Here is a 21,707-nt window from a genome sequence, read left to right on the forward strand (position 1 = left end):
GTCTGCTTGGGGGAACTAGCTTGGATGTTGACAATTCCACTTGCTCAGCCTTTGATGTTGTCACATCTTCTCCAAGGAACCTGAACTGCAGAATGAATAATCTTTCCTTTCCTCCCTTCCTTTCAATCCATTCCTTTTGTATTGCACAAAGTTCACGTAACCAGAGAGTGCACCATGAAAACTGCCACCTGGCACCTCCCACCACCAAGTTCTGAGCACATTGCTTCAGATCCTCCTCAGTTTTGTTCAGGTGTTACCTTTGCAGTGCCATCAGCAGACAGGACTTCCTCTATAAGTAGGCCAGGATGCCTAAATGCAGTGAAATATGACCACTCTGTGCCAGGGCCTTTGGCTGGCCATTTGCTCACCCGGATGATCACAGCAACAAGGTCCAGGATAGCAGAGAACACAGGGAATAATGCCATTCCGGGTTCCACAGATTAAAATGAATTAGGATAGGCTGACCAGCTGCTTAATAAAAAAGCAATGAATGATTGAAGTGCAACAAATGATTTTTAAATACAGGATTTCTTAATTCTAGCAAAAAGAAGAGAAATCCCAGAACAATTGTTTGGTTGTTTTTTGCCTGTTAATTTGTACCTGGTGTTCTTGAGTACCTCAGCTTGGCATAAAAGAGGTTTTCTTTTTCCTGAACAATTTTAGGATCCATAATCTCAGACCACCACTCCCCTTATTTATGCAACCACATCTATTAATAAGCACAGGAGATGAACCAGGGCGCTATGGTAGTGACAGACAGAAGCAGACTGCAGCATGACAGGTATAGCTGTTCATCTCCTGTGGAGCAGCTGTTGAAGAAACATGGCAGTGAAACATCATTTGAAGGTTTTCCCTGAATGCACATCCCAAAATGTCCTCCAGCCTTTCCAGTGGGTAATCATTAATGAGCGTGGTGCGGTCATAATTGACATAAAATTATTTCTTTGTTGTTTATACTTTTGCCTGCTTATTCACTGAAGGACCGTTCTACTGTTCTGCCTTTGTTCTGGAAAAGAAAAACAATTCCTTCAGCTTTTCACTAATGCATGTGTTTCTCAGCAGCCCTTTTCCCCCCAAGTAGGTATATTTCTTTATGGTTAAATATGGTCAAAATAAGCACAGTACTCCAGCTGAGGTTTCAGCACTATTGATTACAGCTTCCTTAATTACTTTCTACATCCTACATATGTTTCCATTAAGATGCTCTACAAAAAAGATAGTTGTTCTGGGTGTCTGTTTTTTTCATTAGTACCATTAGTACCATGCAGTAGTCTCACATGACTTTTGGGATCCACTGTAATGTCCTGACCTTTTTCTAATTGGCTGCTTGGCCAGCTGTTCCCCACTGCTTATTTGGTTTTCACTCCTAAACTATCACTCTACACCTTTCCAGAATTCCACTTTATTTTGGATAGTTTCTTCAAGATTCATGTTCATATGCTGTTCCATCCTGCAGCACACTTAAAACTTTTCCCGCAGTGGTCTCACCATGGACCCAATCAATGGTAACGGAAATGTGATTGAACCAAGCGTGGCGCAGAACCCGTGCTGTTCTCCTTCCAACATCTACAGCTCTTTTTGGCTGTTTTCCCCAGTTCTGGGAGCAGCCATGACAACTTCAACAGCGTGTTTCCTTGGTTGGGGACATGGTGCTTCATGGGAGGCGATGTGAAAAGCCTAATCCGAGTCCAGCGGAGTCCACCTTTCCCTCCTGCCCCCGTTCCAGCCGCATCGCTGGGTCAGCCATGTTCTGCGGCAGCTCACCCGCTGTCAGAGCACGGTGACCAGCATGACTGAATGGACGGTGCAGGGCAACCAAGCCCCTCCGTTCTCACTCCCACAGAGTCTGGAGGGGAAAAATTATGCAGGTTTTCAGTCCGTGCTGAATAAATGGTCTGAACTGTTTGCCTGTAACCTGCCTTGAGGAACAAGCCCCTTCTTGCTCCGCGTTCCCCGGCCACACGTGGCCATGCCCAACCGCGCCGTTCTCCGGTTCCGTGCTTACATCGGGCTGTTCCCGATGTCCCCTCCCAGCTCAGCCCGCTGATGCCTTCCCCCCGGGAGCTGCCGGCATCCCGTGGCCCGTCCCCCCGCACGCCCGCCGTTACCGACAGCCAGCGCGGCCCGCGGGGCTGCGGCGGAAGGATCCCGGCCTCCGCCCGCCTCCCGCCTCCCCATTCATTTGTGCAGTGGAGACGGGGCCGGGCGGCCCGTGCTGGAGGTGTAACGCGGCGGCGGGGAGCGGGGGGCTGCCGTGGCCCGCGGCGCCGCCTCGCCTCCCGCCTGAGCCCGCCGGCGCCGGGCTGCCCCTCGGCGCGGCGCGGGTGAGTGCGGGGCCGGGCGGGGCTGGGCTGGGCCGGGCCGGGCTGGGTCGGGTCGGACCGGACCGGCCGGGCGGTGGTCGCCGCCGCCCCACGCGGGGCATCCATTTTGCATGATGCAGCCGGCGCGGCGCGGAGGGCTCCCGGGGCCGGACCGTCTCCCTCTCTCGCCAAAACCTCTATTTTCTCTCCGTGGCTTCTTTGCGCGCGCCGTCTCCGGCAGGTCCCTCCCCGAGCGCTGGTGGGAGCTATCCCTCGCCTCCCCCTTGCCTCTCTCCAGCCCCTCTGCTGAGGGTGGGATCCCCCAAAATGCCGGGGCCGTCCGCCCAGCGGGAAGGGCCTTTGCTCGGTGTGGGTTTAGGACCTGCCATCATCGGCTCCCGGAGCGTGTGCCCCTGTGCCAGCGGAGGTGGGCATTGCCACCTCCAGCCATGCTTTCCCTCTTCCAGAGCAAGCAACGAGCCGGGGCAGGGTTGGGAAATTCATATCAGTGCATGCATGTTTCCCAGATAACCGTTTTCTTGCTTATCTTTGCTTTGCAACACGAGAGAGCGTGCTTTGCTGGGAGGTGAAGGCCCAGGTGTCAAGGGGAAACCCTGGGCTGTTTTCCTGATGGTCTTCCCATGCCCAGGATAGCTCCTGAGTGACTGCCATGCTGTCTCTTTGCTTTCTCTTTCAAACTGCAAAAGAGGCTGAGAATTTACTGAAAATGCTGGTATTGTTCGCAGCACTGGAGTCAGCCCCGTATCCTGCAAGTTGCTGCTGTCTGCTGTTCCCGAACCTGTTCCTGTGACGAGGACAGGGACTTGTTTCCATTTTGTCAGCATTTTACAGGCAGCTCGCCTGACTGACAGATGGATTTCTCTTTTGCATACGTATGTGTGAATGTTTGTGGCAGACAGGGTGGAAGAGGGGGGAAAACCCACTAAAAAAACCTCAAGAGGGAGGTGGTTTTGCCACCTGTGTGTGGCACACAATGGTCATTTCCGACGGTTAACTTTGTGCTTGAGCAACAACTTCATGGTGGTGTCCAACACCAGGTGAACCAGTGGACTGCCTGCTTCTGTGGGCTCTGCTGAGCTGTGAGGTCAAGTGGGGAAGACATGGTCACGTGTGTGGGTGCCAGGTGGGACCCTCCACGGTGGGACAGCCTCTGCCTCTTGAAGCTACTAGTTACTCAGTGACACTTGTCTGTCTCTGCTGTCTCCGTCAGAAGCAAATACAGTGGAGGCTTGGAGAGAAGAGGCAGAACTTACCTTTCTGATCAGGTACGCTGTGGACTTCTGTTGCCTTCAGCAGTCAGCTAAAATGCCTTTTAGAAGGAATTTCCGTGTAATTGCACAGGCTGCATAGCTTCAAATGCCGAGCCTGGCACAAAAATGGAGCAAGCTTGTAGATTGCCACAGCCCTCGGAAGTTATTTTACTTTCAAATATTCTGAGTATCTTGTATTTTGAGTGATCTGAAGGGGACAGACCTTGACTGTGCTCTGCAGCATGCATGCTTTAGATAGTCAAATAAACCCATTTCCTGAGCGCGAGAATGACTGGGTGTTTAGTCCCCAGTTTGTGCTGGTTTGCTGGGATGTATAAAGTTTTGAGCCTTGCTGCTTGTAGGCTTGTGCTTATCAGTGAGAAGATGTGTTCAGAAGGCACTCCTTGTTTTGGGTGGGCTGTAACGGAAACCTGAAGCCAGCTAGGCTTCTAATTCAGGCAATTCAGTTGTGAGTGTGGGCGAGACGTGTGATCGCACATATGCGATATGGTTTTGACTCCACGTGGAGAGAGGATTTTCTGTACAGAAGGAATTAGCTTAAACAAAAGAGGGAACCCGTAACCCTTTCTCTAACCAGTTATTGGAGTAACCAGCTCAGTTGTATTTTTGTTGAAACCTTTGTCACTCCCTTTTCTTTTTTTTCCTTTCTCCTTTTTCCTGTTTACTGCCAGATTTCAGGTAGGATTCACCCCCATACAGTGTTGTGCCTGAGCTCTGTGTCTCTGCTTTAGGTTGTGTGACAGCATGAGTGAGGGTTGGTGTGTGCCAGTCTAGCTGGCACTGAGCGCAGTTGATGGTCTGGTGGTTGGTGTTTAGTCTCAGATGGGAAAGAAGACAGGAATATGGCTTGGGTGAAGGAGAGCAGGGATCTTGTTGCAATTACTGCCTCCACTACTTTTTGTTCAGCCTTGATCTATCAAGTTCCTTGCCCGTGATCCACTATGACAGGTTAATGAGGCTTCAGTGGCCTTTCAAAAATACCGCTTCCAGTTGTATCCCAGCTTTCAGAGAATAAAAAACAAAGTGGTGACTTTAATTATCTTCTCTTGGTCTGTGTCTGTGATGCCAGAAGCTCAACTGCATGCAGTGTGGGACGTGTTCAGTGGATGCTGGCTTGGTCCTGGTGAAGTTTATTGCCTGAACCACTGTGATGCCAAAGGGCAGACGGGTATGTGGCAGAGCCTCTTTGCCTCTCGTGAAGGATGAGCTAAGAAGTCCCACTGACTTAACCAAGTATGTGTAGAAACTAGTGGTGTTGACCAGAAGAACCAGGAGGCTGGGTGGTGTGGAGAACTAGTTCAGCAGTTCTGGGCAGAGTTCGTTGTAGTCAACTCCAGTCAATACTGACCCAGAGTTAGTAACCCAGGGTGGATCCTCATACATCACTGTGTTTGGCAGTATATTGGGATTTTTTTCCATTGCCTGGTATATCCTCATCCTTTATTATCCTAGTGCCCAAATCCTTGCAGATCTGTGATGTGCTGAATGGTGTTGAAGGTAGCATTCATCTGGCCAAATGTAGTCATCTATGTCCAGGATAGCCAGGTGAATGTTCCTGGGATGTGATTCATGTCGGCCCAATATGCTGAAGCAGCCAAGTTGTGACCTGAAAGCTGCTTCCCACTGACTATAAAAGGAGTCATTGGGGGATTAGCTCGGATGTAAAAGTCTGCACTGTAAATGTCTAAGTGCTTATCTCAATGAACTTGTGAGGTTCCCGGATTCCTCAGTAACTTTAGGAAGGGTCTGTGGCTGTTTGCACTATGGGTGGATTTGTTCTGGCATCTGAGCACTCCCTCCATAGTGCTGTTGCTGCAATATCCCTGGGTATATAAACCTATAAATAAAGAAGGCATAGCTGTTGGTCAAACAAAACATAGAGGCTAACACCTACCCTGTGACTACGTACCGGCTGCAGGGTTCCTGACCACTGCCTGTGGTTCCTGGGCAGTTTGGGTGTGTTGGAGATCAGGAGCTGGGGCTCCCACCTTACTGCTGCAGTTTGTAGAAACCTTGGGACCCTGCTCGCCCTGGCAGCACTGGCCAGAGCTGTCATCCCTCGATGGTGGGTCAGCAGCTGCTGCCCTTGCGAGGGACCCTGACTCCGCTGGAGACCACCAAGGTCTATCTACATCAAGGTCATAAATCCTGTGAATGGTATCTGATACAGAAGTGCCTTATTTCAGAGTTTCCAAAATAAAATACTGTGAGATTTTTGGTTCCAGGTACACTTTTTAGTTCTGTGGTTTTTTTACTCAAGTGGGGAACAGTGCAGAAAACTTTATTTTCATAGAGGTACAGCTTTTGTGTGTTCAGGAGTTGCAGTAACTGCTATTGGAAAAAATGTGCTACCGCCTTCTTTGCTGAGCAGGATCCCTCATGAAATTTTCCTGTTAATCTAACCTCTTCCTTAGTGCCTGCCATGCCATGTCTTGACCCCTTTTCTGAGAAATCCATGTCATTGCTGTATTTACCAAAATACTAAATTTATTAGTGTCTACTTAATGGTAGTACTTAGCTTCATATTTTCTTACACCTCTTTCTCCTGCCTTTTTCTGAGATGAGGAATAACTCTTGGGTTCCCTTTCACCAGACTTCCAGACAAAGAACCCAGCTGTATTTTCTGAGCCGTACAGATTTCTCAATTCACTCTTGACTCATTTTCCTCATCTTTGTCATCTGTTTGTATCCTTCCTTGTAAATGTTATTCGCCCATTTAATATTTAAATTACAAGGATGACGATTTTAGTTAGTATCCTGTTTTTGAGGATTTGCAATTAATTACTGTCTTATTTACTGAGCAGGCTATGCTTTTCTTGAAATTTAGTGGCTATTTGACAGTCATCCACTTCTGAAAGTTTACTATAAGCCACTCTGAAGTTCTAAAAAATAAAATAATTGAACAATGAGCTTTTTATTTAACTGGGGTTTGTCCCTGGTACTGATTCAGGCAGATGGTTAAAATCCCCTCTACTAGATGATTTATTTATTCCTGGAACCTGTTCCATCAAATGAGGTGTTCTCAAAATAAATAGCCGTGTGTGCTGTGACCCATGTTATTCCTGGCTGGGTGTGAGCCTGACTGTCTTACATTGCTGGGTGTTTTAATATAGGCGGGAAGAGCTGACTTGTAGGGTGGACGCACATCATCTCTGGCTGCAGTTGTGCCTACTGAGAAGTTTGCTGCTGGCGGCTGCTTTCTGGCATCCCAGCGGCAGAGGCAATTACTGCTTCAGTTTTCTCGCTGATATGCTTGAGAGAGCTCTCCTGTGACTTGTTTCAGCTCACATGAGTCTGGGTAGCACAGGCTGCTTCAGTGGTAGGTCTTTGCTAACTCGGGTTATGTCTTGGAAGTTTCAGCAAAGGAAATAGTATGGTATGTCTCTAGAAGATATTTGCTAACTCGAGTTGGCAGTGTTTGAGTGAATGATCTGGGATGCTGCATAGATAGCTCAGTGCATGGAGCAGAGAGGATGATGATGTCTGAGAGGTAGAAGGCACTGGTGGTATCAAGCATCTGGGGACATTTACTTCTGCAGCTGGTGCACTTGGAGCCATAAGAAAACTGGTGGCTACACTGATACGGTGCTGCTCTGCATGTCTGCAGTGGACCACATCAATTCAGTGGTTTGATTAAACCAAAGGTGAGTTTGCTTTGGCTGTGGAATATTTGTGGGGTGTGGTACAGTGCCACTTTCTATTGCTATGAAAGAAATACCATGCAAAATTACCTTTTAATTTTATGGGGAAAGCATGCTGAGGTCAGAGCTTGGGAGAGCTTGCTTCCAAAGGATCTGCTTTCCCCAACTGCCTCTGCAGTGGGGTTGGGAGGTGGTGTAACTCTTGTGGATAGCAGGGGAACAGAAGACCCTCCTGTGAAATCTGGAGTCGGTAAGCAAAACAAATCCTGCAAAATAAGAAAGGAGGAAAAAAAAAAGTACAAGCTATAAACCATAACAAAGTCAAACCACTGATAATGCTAGTAGTAGTTTCATTTGGAAATGCTGATGTGGGAGGTTTATTCAGATGTATATGTGGCAGGTGTAAACTTACTGTGCAAGAAATTAGTGTGATTTGATAAATGAACTGTTCCCTTAGGTTGAAGAAGAGCTTGCCTTCATCGGGTGAAAGATTCTTAAAATGAGCTAGTTGGAAAAACTGCATTGTTGAGTTTGTAGCACTGGGTTATTTTGTTACATTGACTCTTTTATAAAGCCCTTTCAGCTAGCAAAGTAAATAATGGGATGTATCTTTAGAAAATATTCCAGAGGGGGTTAGTTTCCTTAGGTAACTAGAATATAGTCTTTCATCCTTAGGTTGCTGCTTAAACTCCACTCAGGGTTGCACAACTGCCTAACAGCTGTTTGATGACCCATGTGAGAATTCCTAAGCAAGGGATGCTGCTGTATGCTGTGCTATGTGTTTTCTTCCTTCCAAAAAGTTCACAAAACCATGACCTGTAACATACGTGTTGTGAAGATTTTTATTCTTTGTCTCACTTTGCAGTGACAGTCTGAGTATCAGACTGGTTTGTGTGCTTATAGCTTCCTAAAGCTGAGAGCAGGCCATTAAGAAAAATACAGCAAAATCAACCCATTTGCTTTTTTGGCTTTACCTAGAGCAGCAACAGAAGGTTTTTTTGCAAGTTATTTGCAATAAGAATCATGTGCTTATTAAGAGATTTCAACAATGACTGTATAATGTAATTGTCACTGTAGGGGAAAAAAAGGGGTCATGTGGTTGAGGACCTGACTAACTTGCCCAGCACTGTTTTAGCAACACATTGAGTAAAGGCACGTGGATACTGTATGGAAAGGAAGTGATCAAAACCAGTATTTAAAAGTCTGTCTTCCAATTGCTACCCGAACTTGGCTGATACAGGTTTGAAGTGCAAAGGTGCCGTACTGTTGTGTATCTGCCATGCTGACCACAGGTGCATTAGGGAGGACCTTTCTGGCTGTGCAGTCTGCTGGAAGAAAGGAACAAAATGTTCTGGCACCATGAGCAAGAAGAAAGTGCAACACCCAGAAGTCAGCAGCGGAATGATGGATTAGGGTGGAGGTGCCACATCTTGGAGGAGAAAAACAGTAGGTGGTTGTTGGAATTTTGGAAGTGAGAATTTCTGTGAGATTAGAGTAGGAATTTGGCCTCTAGCATCTTTTCAGTTCAGGAAAGGTACCAACACAAGCAGTAGAGTGAAAAGCATAACAGTTAAGCAACTGGAGAAGAGCAGAAGCAAAACACTTACTCTTTGCTGTGAAGGTGCTGGGATTAGTGCTCAGGCAGTCCTGAAATCCAAACCTTTGTGCAGAAAACTCTTATTTTTGAAGAATGCAAGTGTTAGGAGGAGTCATTGTTCTTGGGAGGGAACTGGTCAGAGATTTTTACATCTTTCTATTAACTGCCCACAGAAAGACAGGTCAAACTTCGTCGAGGTGTTTTTGCTTCTGCTGGCTCTAGGTTCAGTCCGTTTTCTGTCTTGAGGAGCAGTTCCTGTTGGAGTTTTCATAGATTTCTGCTAGAGCCCTGCAGTAGCTAGGGAAGGCAGGTATCTCTGGAGGGTCATTCTTCCCATCTCTCCTCTGAAGGGATAAATTTATACTTGGAGGTGCCTGTCTCTGCCTGTTGGTTACAGAGAGGGGCGAGGTGATACCCTTAGCCCAAATGTCTGTTTTGGAGTTGGCTAAAGCTAGGTGAGAGGAATCCGACCCCTCATAACGTGGTTGGCATATGGAGAAACACAAAGATATCCTTCAAGGAAACTTGTATAAGTGATGAAACCACACTGTTGTGCTTTGTCTGCTCCAGATAAACCATCGCAGATGTTAGAGTACTTCTGAACCTGCTTTTTCCTTCGAAGGAAATACCTGGAGATCAGAACAGCGTGGTGTAGGGCACCATCAAAAGCACAACAGCAGCTCTGCTTTTCATGCTGCTCTTCAGACCCTTGGGGGAAAATGCTAATTATTAGTTGTTTCATAGTTATTTTGCTTTAAAATCACACTTTTTTCTTTTCAAGTCCCAGTGCAGTGGAACTAAGGAGCATATTTACAGCCAGTATTTTGTTTTCTTCCTGCTGTTGCTTAAAGAGTCTAGCAGCAGCAGAGCTTATTATACTTCAAACTTCCTTGTTCTAGATGAGTGACATGGGGAGAGATGACACTGTACGTGCTCAGAGAAGTATGTTGAAATGTATAATGCAACACCTTTCAGACGTTGTTGTATTTGGGTCTCTCTGGGTACCCCCCCAGCCCTGTAAATATAATTGAATGATTTCCTTTGATGCCAGAATGACGATGTGGAAAAATACAGTAAGGTTTTTAAAATGTATTAGCAGACTGAATGGTATTAGTAATTGTTAGCCCAATAAAAAATGCATACTTACTCCAAACACGATACTTTTGCCGATAGGGACACAATAATTTTTAAGGATAGCTGTATAACTTCCCTTGACAGGACTATGTGCTGGCTGGCTTCACTTATCCCTGTCGCTGGGTTCCAGGTGCAGGTTTTCGGGCAGATCAGGCTTCTGTATGAGGGACAGGAAGGTGCAGATAACATTTCCAATAAAATTAGAAATCTGAGTAAGATTTTAGCCTACAAATTGGTCAACTACTAGGCTGATGGGGTTGAATGACAAGTATATGGTAAATATTTTTTTTTGCTCGTGGGAGTTAATCTCTTCTGTAAGTTGACTTGTGCTTCCAAGCAAGCCTGAACAAGCTCCCGTCATGGAGAGATGTGAGTTGAGAGCTGGCTTTCTGCCGCACAGACAGCAAAACAAACTATAAGGCTGGCTACAAGGTAATGCCTCTCCTTGTGCAAATGGGCTGAGTCCACACTGTATTTTGTAGCAGCCTCGTAGCTGGGATCCAGCTGAACGTGCAAACCTTTTGCATTTCTTACCTTCTGGGTACCTCTACATAGTCACTGCTCTCGCTGCTCCCCCAGCTATCACATCCATTAGTGATAGTTACAAGCTTTCTGCACAAATCTCCCTGCAGGCTGGCCAGCATGGAGCCCCCACGTTGAAGGGGTGCAGGGTCCCTCTGCATGGCATCAGCAGCAGTGAGACCCAAAGCACGCAGCTTGTAGTCTGGCTTCTGGTTCGGCTGGTGGGTGTCATCTTTGTTTTGGGGGGAGAAAAAAAAAAACAAGAGACTTCAGCAAGTTTTGATTTGATCCCAAGCAGAAGTGGGGAGGCTTTTTGTCACACTTTGAGAAAGGCTCTGAGATAAATATGAAACGGGCTGTGCTTGGACATCTCTTTTCCGCAGCCCCTCCCCATCAGCAGCCTTGAACGTTTGGGTTAGATGGAGGCAAAACTCCCATTAGACAACAGCTTTTCCTGTCAGGGAGCAGGGGAGAGATGAACGGTGAGCTTGTGGCTAGAAAGCATTTACCCAAAGCAAACAAACTTCACACCTACCTCGCTATGAAATGTAATTCCGCATCAGTATGGTACCTCCTTTCTGATAAGATTTATTTAGGTAGACTATATCAAAACTCGGCTCTGATATCTGTGTGTGAAAACAGGAGTGGTTGGTTACCCAATCGTCAGACCGGTCAGACATCATGCTTGTATCATTTGCAATGCTCTGTTACTTACTTTAGGCTTAAATGCCTAAAATGGATGCAGTTTTCAGAAGCATTTTGTTGTGAATCTGTCAGCGTTCAGGAGCTGCAAAGTCTTTACAGTGATGGCTTGTGGGATTATTTGCAAAACACTCCTAAGACTGAATTTTTTTCCCTGCAGTCAGACAAGCAATGGCGTTTCATATGCCTTTTTTTTTTTTATTTATTAATTGGGTGCTCCTGTCCTTTTGAATAGGGGATTTTACTAGCTCTGGTGGTGTATGCGACTGAAGAACTGCAGAGCCGGGCAGGATTGGGTCAAACATTGAAATGAAAGCGGGTGACTTGTGCAGCATGAAGTTTTAACAGCAAGCAGGCAAGTGTGTGGGCGAAGCTGCCATGGAAACTGCTTGTAGTGCTTGCAGAAAAGACCAAAACTCTGCCTCGCTGCTATTCCTAAATACTAGTCTGTTTTTAGTCGCCCTCTCTGCTCGTGATGGCCGGGACTGTTACGGAGGGCAGCTGCCTGGGGAGGGGAGGAAGGTGGGAAGATGATGCAATATGAGCAGCTTGTTGCAAGCCTGGAGGCAGCAACAGGTAGCGGCGCTGGCCGGGCTGGCAGAGCCGGGGTGGGCAGTCGTGGCCAGGATGATTTGATCTGAGGCAAGGAGTGTGTGCCTACTGCCCTGACATGGTGAGGGACGGCTGAAGGAGCGGTGCCTCCTTGCAGGCAGGAGGTGAGTGTCATCTGTGGGCATGCTGGCTCCACTTCTGGAGGGAGGTTGCACCCTGCCTCAAATACGGGGTGGCAGGTGGCTTTTATCACCTCCCCTCTCTTTTTCCTTCATGCAGCCTCATGCTTTACCTCCTCTGCTTCACCTCTTTGCACTGTCCTCGGCTCCTGTTTTGCTGTGGGTGTCTGTCTAGACTACAGTGACGTGGATACATCCTGTGGTCCTGGCAGCCGGGCTCAGTGGCTGCACTGCCCAGCCCAATTCCCATCCCAAAACAAGGATCCCTGATGAGGCATAGGTCATGGACTGGCGGGGTGGGGAGGGGTCATTAACCGTCAGTGAGTTGTGGCGTTACCATATCCCAGTTACATTGGAAGTGTGGCCACACTGTTGGTGCTCAGCATCCCCCTCTGCCTTGGCTTGGGCTGCCTGGGCTTCCCCCTGTGAGATGCTCCACTCCTCGTGCTGTTCCCAGGCAGTTGGGGCATTGGTGGCCCCTCTGAGTCGTGTGCTGTTGGCTCCTTTGGCACTGATTGGTCAGTGGGGTATGTGGTGAAGGGAGAATAGTGATTTGATCGGATGGTAGCATTCAGTCTTTGCTTTTAATCCAGTGTGCATCAGGGCATCATCTCTCGGGGAAGGTCTTCCTGAAGAACTCTCCCATGGGAGTTACTTGACTGTTGTCAAGAGCCACCCCTGAAACTGCAGACATGCAGCATCCCCTCCGCCGCACACGCCAGTCAACGGGGTGTGAAGTGCTTGCTTGTGCCTGCAAAGATGAACACATGGGGCTTGGAAGGAGCTGATCCCTCCCCAGCCCTTGAATTATGGATGGAATGTGGGAATACTGGGTCTAAAAGCAAATATTTTAGCTCCTTTCATACTAGGCTTCTCTTTGGCATAAATCATATTTGCAGAAAGCTTTGGTATTAGGTCTGTAATCATGCAAGTGCCTTCAGAAGGTTGTAACGTATTGAATGCAGCTGGCTTGCTTAATGAGAAATTAACTTTGGTTTCTTCAGAGAAGGGAAGTTTTTCTTAATTCTTTGGCTGTGTTGTGTTGCTCTTCAAACCCACATCAGGCTGCAGGGCTGGCAGGTCTGACTTGGAGGTCTGCGTGGGGCAAGCCCTGAGAATGGCCTCCAAATCAGCAGAAAAACTCCTGAATTAATGAAAACGTGTTCTAATTACACAATCAAAATAAAGTCATTAGAAAGTAAGCCCAAAGGAGCGATGGAGGATCATTTGATGTTTCATAGAATCTTAGAATGGTTTGGCTTGGAAGGGACCTTTGAAGATCATCTTGTGAAGCCCCCTGCCATGGGCAGGGGCATCTTTCACTAGATCATAATGCTCAAAACCCCATCCACCTGACCTTGAACACTTAATTTGCAGACACAGTTACCCAAGGATAGCAAAACTTTTCTCAGAAGCCTAGAGTCGTCTTGATGTAAGGCACAGGGAGCCCTGTGACTTGGCCACGTACAACTTCTGTTTCCCTTCTTCCCTGAACAGGTATGTGTCCAGTGCGGGCTGAACTCTGCCTTGTGCAAACGGTTCCTCCAGAGTTTGTTACAGAGCATTTCCTCTAAAAAAGCTCTTCAAACACTTCCACCTATTGCACAGAAACAACATTCCTGCTTTCCCAGTAAAGGAAAGGGTTCCTTTGCTTCGAGTCAGTACCATTATGGTAATGGAGGAAGTTTTTAATTGGGACAGCAGTGTGGTGATAAGCCATGCACCAATGCTGGGAGTGTGCCTGTTTGAGAAACATCTGACCCGCAGACACGCTGGTCCACGGGGGTGGCCAAACCCTGGGCCATGGTCCAGCGCATCGCTCAGGCAGGGATGCCCACGGGCTGCTGGGCAGGAGTGACCAGGGTCTGCTGCTGCCACATGGCCCTGCCTCCAGCTGGAGCTGCCACTGCTCACCACGAGCTATCTGCTGGCCTCTGCCTGCTTCCCGCTGTTTTATACCCACTTTGATCTGCCCTTAAATCCTCACTCAGCTGTGCACTTGCTCCTGGTGAAATGATGGTGTTCGGGGAAGTCTCCTCCCTTCTGTCTGTCTGTCTCATCGGATGTGTCCCATGTCTGTGCAAGATGGTGTTTGTTGTTCTACATGCAAGTTGGGGCTCTTAATTTTTTTGTTTGTTTCCCCACTACTGTTCTAATAACAAACCAACTTCTGTCTCTGTCTAACTTGCTTCCTTATCTCCTAAGGGACATTTCCCACTTTCTTCCAAGGACTGTTATCCAGGGACCGTGACTGGAGCATGCTGAATGACGTGATCAGGCTTTTTGGCTAAGCAAAGCTGTGTCTTCATTTTATCTGGGTTTAAGAAGTCTGAAGCTCACTTATTTAATATTGTTTCCCAGACCTTAAATTTTTTTCTGCTCGATACCAAGGCTGAGTCCCTGGCAGGTTATGGGCTATGTGTTACTTCAAGTAGATTCCTGGCAATCTGTCTCAGACTTTCATTTGGGAAGTCTAATTATCAGTGGAGATCCCCTCAGGTTTTATGACAAATTGAGGGAGTTAAATCAAGCAATTTTCTTGCAAAGTGTAATTTGAAGCCATGCTGAACAACTATTTGAGGAGACTGTACTAGAGCTGGTGGGAGACTTTTCAATTAGATGCTTTTTCATCAGAAACTAGCGATTCATGTAATGAGGGGTGTGATGCCCTTTATTGGCTAGGCAGGAAGACATCTCCTTAACTTTTTGATCCCTGAGGAGCTGTGGATGGCAAATGCGGTGCTGCCCTCTTCCTCAGGACAGCTGGGTGCTGTTTTGAGCTGCCAGAGGATCCTCACTGTCTGAAGTCTGATGTGTGGGCTAAAAGGGCTGAGAGCACCAAAGTTGCCTTTTGCTGGATGGTGGTACTTAGGTGGGAATCCATCCTGGAAAGTGTCCCGTCCCTCTCCTCTGCCTCAGCTGCTGGCTGCGGTGGCTTGCCACCTGGTTGGTCGTAGGCACAGCATTGGGTTTGTTTCAGTGATGCTGTTTGCAGCACAATTCCCCAGGTGGTTATTCTGGTAGAGCTACAGGGGTGATAAGCAGTAGCCTGGGGAGAGAGGAACATCTATCTGACTTCATGATTTAACCTTCCCAAAACAGACATGCAGTCTGGATGCAGCTGAGTCTTCCCTGCTTTGAGGCAGGATGCACTATATCCAATTTGTGTCTAACAGGTATTTCTCTAACCTGTTCTTGCAACACTTGGGTGGTGAAGAGTCTCATCTTGTATCCTGTCCCAGTCTTTCATTGTGCCCGCAGTTGGGAAGTGATCATAATGTCAAATTCCCCTCTGCAAATTAAGCCTAATACATTGTGTGTTTCTGCAGTAGCCAAGGAGGAGAATTAATGTCTATCCAACCTTTTACCTGTTGAGTGGCTTCTGGTGTGCCACGTTTGATGTTAATTACAGCTGAAGCTTTGTGGAAAAGAATGGGCATCGCTGAACTTCCATTTTGGAGATTTTGAAGCTTGAATTCTGGAAGGTTGAAGGACTCCCCTTGGGACTTTCAGAGCAGGAACCTCCCACCTTTATTTCAGTCAAAAATCACTACTCATTTCAAAATGGATTTAATGTATCATCACAAGTAACCCAGGTCGAGTTTTCTGCAGGTGTTGAGACAAAACCTTGAAGTTTGCCTGCTTTGAAATTTTGGGGAAGACTTCTTGTCTGGACTTGGGGAAAAGGATGGTCTTTGCCATCTCAGAAGTTGTCCTGGGATGGGAGAGGAATTTCTGACCTTGGTACAGCCAGTAGCTGTGAGAGTTTGAAAAGCAGGCAGGTGAGCTGCAGCACCCTGCTGTTCTCCCAAGGCAATACTGGAGCACCAGCACCTTCTTTGTGTCCAGGGGGACTTCATGTTCCCCTTTCAGTAACTGATTTGCTGGTAAGTGGGTGGCATAGGGATTGGAGAGAGCACCTCACTGGTCCTTTTCCAATGGAAGAAGTTCTCCAGGGCTATGAGATGCCTGAAGAAGAGTGGGAGATGCTGCCTTAGAAGTGTCCCTAATGCTGGAGAGCTTGAGGAACAGAAACCAGCATCCCCTGCCATCTGTGACAGTGGACTGGTCCCCCACCACCACCTCCCTTGTGCTGTTAAAGCAGCACTCAACAGAGGAGAGTGATATGGTCCCCTTCTTACAGGCAGTGTGTCTTTAAGCAGGTGATTAAGATTGTGTTTTGTATACACTGCACACCCATCTGTGTGTGTGCTGTTACCTCTCTTTAGTGTGTAGTTTATATTTAACTGGATGTTTTCCTTCTTTCGAATAGCAAATGGCTTGCTAGTGGCTGTTCTTGGTTTTCAGTGACAGAATTGGCAAAGAATATAACATTTAGTATCCATATATGTACACTGATGTAATCTACATTTCTGTAATGTAGATTGAAATATATGCATACAATAAAAAATAAAATTATGGCAGTCAAGAAGGGAAAAATTTAACAGCACATGGACAAGACATTCCTTGCCTGGTTAAAATACCTCAGCAGGACAGCATCCCTTTACACATCGTGAAATTGATGTGGAGAATTACAGTTACTTTCGTGGATTTTGGCTTGGACTCCTTGCCATTACTGCTGCTATGGTGGGATATCTTCCAGCTTTGTGTAATGCTAATGCTTGGTCATGTCTTTATTTTCATCAGCCTTTTTGCTGGTGGCAGGCATCTGCAAATGGCCGTGGCCTACAACCTCTGAGTCAGTTCTCAGCACTTGTCCCAAGCGTGTCCTCTGAACTGCCTGCCTTGTCCAGCACAGCTGATGAAGACACTTGCAGCAGCTTCAGGGACACAGCCAGATGCACCTTAGGGTCTGATGCCAAGTCCTTCGTGTCTATTTCTGAAAGTCTTGAGATAGGTGTTAAATGTCTATGGGGACAGTTCAGCATCTGCTGTAGCTGTCTTGTCTCTGCTCTGTCACTTGTTGAAGAGTAATGTAACAAAACTTTGGAGATTTTCCAAGGCAAGACATTTTGGAAGGACATATCAGGCACAATTCCTGCTTTATGCTGTAATGGATCACAGCTGGGGCTGACATGCCTTAGTGACTGTTGACTTTCCTCATTGTATTTCTGAAAGCATTCATTCATTCAAAAAGCATTCAGTGGTTCTGGTTTGGTTCCTTACAACATAACCTCTTTGCATCTAGGAGTCTAAAGTCAAATCTGACACTCCCCAAAATATCTGTAATGCTAGTGGCAGTAGTAGGAATTGAGGTTTTCCACCTCCTCTTTTTCTATGTAGGACTTTTCTCTGTGAATGGTGCTAGCTTGGAGGTGGAAGTAGCAAAATCAGCCTTTTGGAAAGGGCTCCCAAATGGTTTTGTTACCTGTGTGTTGATCAGAAAGTTGGCATCATCGCTACATGCTTGTTCAGGGAGCTGACCCGTGTTTAAACTAAAAATAGAGGGCCAAACCCATTCCACATTATTTGCCAAACATACCAGCATGGCATAAGCACAACCTCTTTGTTCTGCAGACTAGTAGCAATAATGGTACAGCTGTACGGGGGGTACAATTGTTGAAGACCAAAAGGATTCTAAGGAAAGTAAGACTGTCCCACAGGACATCAGTTTGCTGTGAGAGAAGGGTGCCGATGGCAGTAGAGGTTTACTTGTGTTTCAAAATGGATATGAGTGTATGTAGGACAATGTTGAGTGGGGATTTCTGCTTGCTCTTCCTCCAAGGAGATACCTGGGGAGTTCACTGGACATGCAGCACGGTTAGGTTTGGGTTTTCTTCTTTCCTTAGTAGGAAACTCCTTGTTCTGCATAATCTGCTTTAATTTTATGCTCTTCTGCAAATTGCAGAAGAAAATTCTTAGGAGCAGCAAGGCCTTGAAATAGATGAGTGTTTTTTCAGAAGCTGAAACAAATTGTAATTGTTTAGGAAAGTGATAGTACTGCTTATGTAAAATGGTGCCCTGTCAGCTTATTTTTACACATGGTGTTTTATGTTTAACTGGACAGATGTTTGTTATGGTTTACTTTTTGCTGTTAAACAGATGCAAGATTGCTTATTTTCTTATGGGATTGTTTTGAAGAATGTCCCTTTTTAAAATGTTGTTAATGGGGAAGGAAATCTATCAACCTGATATAATAGGTATGTTAACCATTAGATAAGAGGAGGAAGAATATCTTATTTTATTTGAAAATACAATACAGTCAAGGCACAAGAATTTGGACAGGGAACAAAAGTAACAAACATAAAATGCATTGTAGAAAAGACAAGGACCAGTAGCAGTGGGTGGAATTTGGGCCCTATTGAAGTCAGTGGGAGCTTTGCCATCAACTTCAGTGGGACAGGATTTCACCCAAGGATGTGGCCCCTGCCCGAGGATCCGCCCTGCTAGGTTATCTAGGTGCGTCATTGCTTCCCGCTGCTCTCAAAGCCCTCAGCTCCTGCTGAAACATGAAGATGCCCAGAGCCTTGGGATGAAGCCATTTACTACCCAGGTTCTGAGTGGCTGGGGCTTGGAGCTCAGTGTTTCTCATCAGAGAAACTGGAGCTGAAGCAGGGGTGAGAGCTAGGTGTGTGCAGAACAAAGCTAATCTGTGTTCATTCAGATCAAGTTTCCTCAGCTGGAAGTTCGTTATGTACCATCTGGTAACATTTCTGGAATAATTTATGTTGTTCTATGTCATTAGGACTGTGTTATGCCATGGGAATACTGACCATACATTCAAAGAAAAGGCTCATCGTTTCAAGTATGAGTGGGAGTGAGAGGAACCAACCCAACCAACTTCAAAGGCAAGAACGGCTGTTTCAGAAAGCGAGATCACAGCCAGATCGAACTTCTAAGGAGGGAAAAATCATAATCTCCGCCAAAATCACCCTTTGATGCAATTGCGAAGATAACAAATGGTATCAGAAGAGAGGTTTGGGGCAGAGGTGTAATGGCCCCTGTACTGCATCCTGCTAAACCAAAAGATTGTTCTGAAAAAAATGCCACTTGTCTTTATTGAAGGTCTCTTTGCCAAGCTACAGTTAATATAATTGAAAGTGAAAGGTTGATTTGGTACCTGCTGTTTCAAAAGCAACAAAAACGTGTAAGAGATGCTTAGGATGGTGATCAGTTGTCTGTGAGATGAAGGACAGTGCTGTGTGCAAGGGATGCAGAACACAGCTGCAGTGAGGGTACCGTGCTCTGCACCCAGCTCCCTGTCTGTTATCTGCGGGTCATAGGAGGTTATTTTATTCACAGCAGAGATGCTCAGACTTTCTGATGCTTTTTGGTCAGGATGAAGTTGGTATCTTAATCTTGAGATCAGCCTGACGAGCACTGTCTGCTGGCATTAAGCCAGCTGCAGGATGTTGGTCTTAATTTTCAGGTCTGTCATAATTAAATAGCCCCTCTTCTAAACAAATTATCCATAAAAAGCCATTCTGCTTTATTCTTGGTAGCTGTAGTACAGCTGTGAACACCTGTAGGTATGCCTGAGGGAGCTTCAAAATGAAATAATTTTGAAATATGTTTCTTGTGAGATACTCTTGAGTGATATATAAGCTTGAAATAATTCACTAGATTTTTTTTTTTTTCCTAATAAATAAATCCTACATGCCCTCACCCCCAAAAACCTTGCCAAGTTCATGCCTTGATCATCCATCCCTGCAGTGAGGGGCTGATTCTCTACTGGGGATGTTGCCCCTCCCCAGCCCTGTTCTCGCCAAAGAAGTGATTTGCGTTGACATGTGTGGCAAGGGAAGGCATTGGGTACTACATCTGCTTTCATTTTCAGTGAAGAGATAAAACTCCCATTGGTTTGGGACCACTGAGTTGTGTTCATTTTGCAAGACACCAGACTTAGTTAAATTTAAGTTAAATGGCTAGGTAGGAAATAAAAGGTTTACCATTATTGTTAAGTAGTATGTTTTTTGAAGCAGAGGCCTTGAGCCAAATTCTGAAAGACTTAGCATCCCCAGCTCCTTGGGTGTCAGTGGTGGTAGAAGGAGGAGGGGGAGCAGCTCTCATCTGTGGGGAACCTCAGTCCACCTCCACCTGGAGGCACCTCCTAGACAAAGATAACGTCAGGCTGCACAACCTGTCCTCTGCCTTTTGCCTTTGTTCACCACAGAGCAATTCCTCCTTGTAGCTTTGTGTGGTCTATGGGAACAGTAAGTCACTTACACACTGCAAGCGTGTCCCTCGTGCCATCTAGCTCTTAGGGTTAGTCCCATTCCTGTCGTGTGGGCATTGTAGAAACCCACGTGTTGATGAGTGAGTGCACATCACAGACTTTTCCTTCTGCACATTACATGGTACAGTCCTGCAAGATACCCTCACCTTGATTTTCTATGTAAGAAATGTTCGGTACTTTATAGGATGAAACCCAGTATGCTTGGCAAGGTTGATACCAACTCGGAGGTGCAAACCCCAAGGAACATAAAATAGTGTGTAAGTCACTGGGGTTTGGGGAGCCTGGACCTGTAGCCTCACCCAGGGTGAAATGTCTCAGGAAGATTTCCTACAAGCTTCTCTGGTGTTCCCCTGTGGTTGGTCCAGCTCAACCTCGAGGGGCCACAGGGGCCTGCCTGGGGGCTCTGTGCAAAGGGCAGGCAAGCCCTGCCCAGCTGCACTGCATCTCTGCAGACCTCCCTGGCGCATGGCTCGGCTTCTAGCTGAGCTGGGCCATCTCTCTACCTCCTTTCTTGTTTGTGTCTTTATTAATAGCCTCAGCTGGGACTTAGCTGTGTTGCTTCTAACTCCTCTGTTCAGGCCATTGAATGCCTTGCCATATGTTGAGTTAGCAACAAGTAAACTATTTTTCACCAGTCCTTTGGCATTTCTTGATGTTTCTGTACCACAGAATAAACCTGTGTTGTCCTGAAATCCAGAGGCTGGTTCTGAGTCAAACTGGTCTTGACTTTCACACTAGCTTTGGAAAACAAATCCATTAACAAATATTCTGTGGGTATCTTGCTCATAGTTGACTGCAGTTTATGGCAGGGATTTCTTTTGTTTTGGAGGGCTTTTTTTGTATCTTCTCCAGTGTTTTTTCCTTGGTGCACAGCACTGGGATCCTCCCCATTTCCTTGAGCTTCAGACTGAATGTAAACTACCACTGGGCAGTGTGGATGAGGTAGCCCCATCACCGTGGTCTTCATAGGATGCAGACATCGAGGGGATCTCTGCATCACCCTGATGGGAGTTAAGCAAAGCCTGGGACTTTTGTTGTCCTAGAAAGCAATGAAATTCATAGGAGATGCCCCAGTGCAGCGCTCTTCTTGTCACCTTACCCCAGTTCAAAGTTGAGGACTGCCCTGTCCTTGCTTTGGGGAGGTGAGCAGGTGTCCAGCTGAAGGTAATCCTGGCTGACACGGATTTGGATAAGGTTCAAATGGGAAGGAGACTGCGTGAACGAACTGACATATGAATGCACTTAGGTAAAGAGGTCTGTCTTCCTTCTGAAGGGAGAAGATAGTTTTCCCTCTTTGTGTACACTGGGAATTCTCATGGTTCATCAAATGAGATTTTTGTAAGATTGGCCTGAAACCTGCCTTTTTCCATTAGTCTAAATCCCCGTCTCTTGGGAGCATGTTTGAGAGCTGTTAGTGGAAGAGGCAATTCCTGACACGATGGGACTTGTAAATCCTCAGCCTTGTTCCAGCAATTGTAATTACTTTCTCCTAGTAGGGGAGTTAGTGTAAGGCCAAGAGAAAGGGATTTAAGCCAGGGCTTATGACTGGTGTCTTGAAAAAATGAAGAGGATTTTGATTTTGTAGTTGATGCTATGGTGACAAAATTGAAGCATTGGATTTAATAGCTGACTCAGTTAATTAAGTTTC

At 46.4% G+C, this 21,707-nt stretch overlaps 1 protein-coding gene across 8 annotated transcripts in view; it reads left to right on the top strand.

Moving 5' to 3' along the window:
- The first annotated feature begins 2,124 nt into the window (after positions 1 to 2,124).
- SLC7A1 (solute carrier family 7 member 1) overlaps positions 2,125 to 21,707 on the top strand; it is a 47,869-nt gene continuing 28,286 nt past the window's right edge. For 3 of the 8 annotated variants that reach the window (XR_012622092.1, XM_074815901.1, XM_074815908.1), the window contains exon 1: positions 2,125 to 2,324. The gene's annotated coding sequence lies outside the window, so the exon portion shown is untranslated. Of the gene's footprint in view, positions 2,325 to 3,166; positions 3,590 to 7,100; positions 7,240 to 11,757; positions 11,908 to 18,568; positions 18,786 to 21,707 lie in introns of those variants that run through there. The other 5 variants (XM_074815905.1, XM_074815902.1, XM_074815904.1 and 2 more) reach the window with 5 other exon arrangements.

Source organism: Strix aluco, chromosome 2 (genome assembly GCF_031877795.1).
Source record: "Strix aluco isolate bStrAlu1 chromosome 2, bStrAlu1.hap1, whole genome shotgun sequence".
NCBI classification, from domain to species: Eukaryota; Metazoa; Chordata; class Aves; order Strigiformes; family Strigidae; genus Strix; species Strix aluco.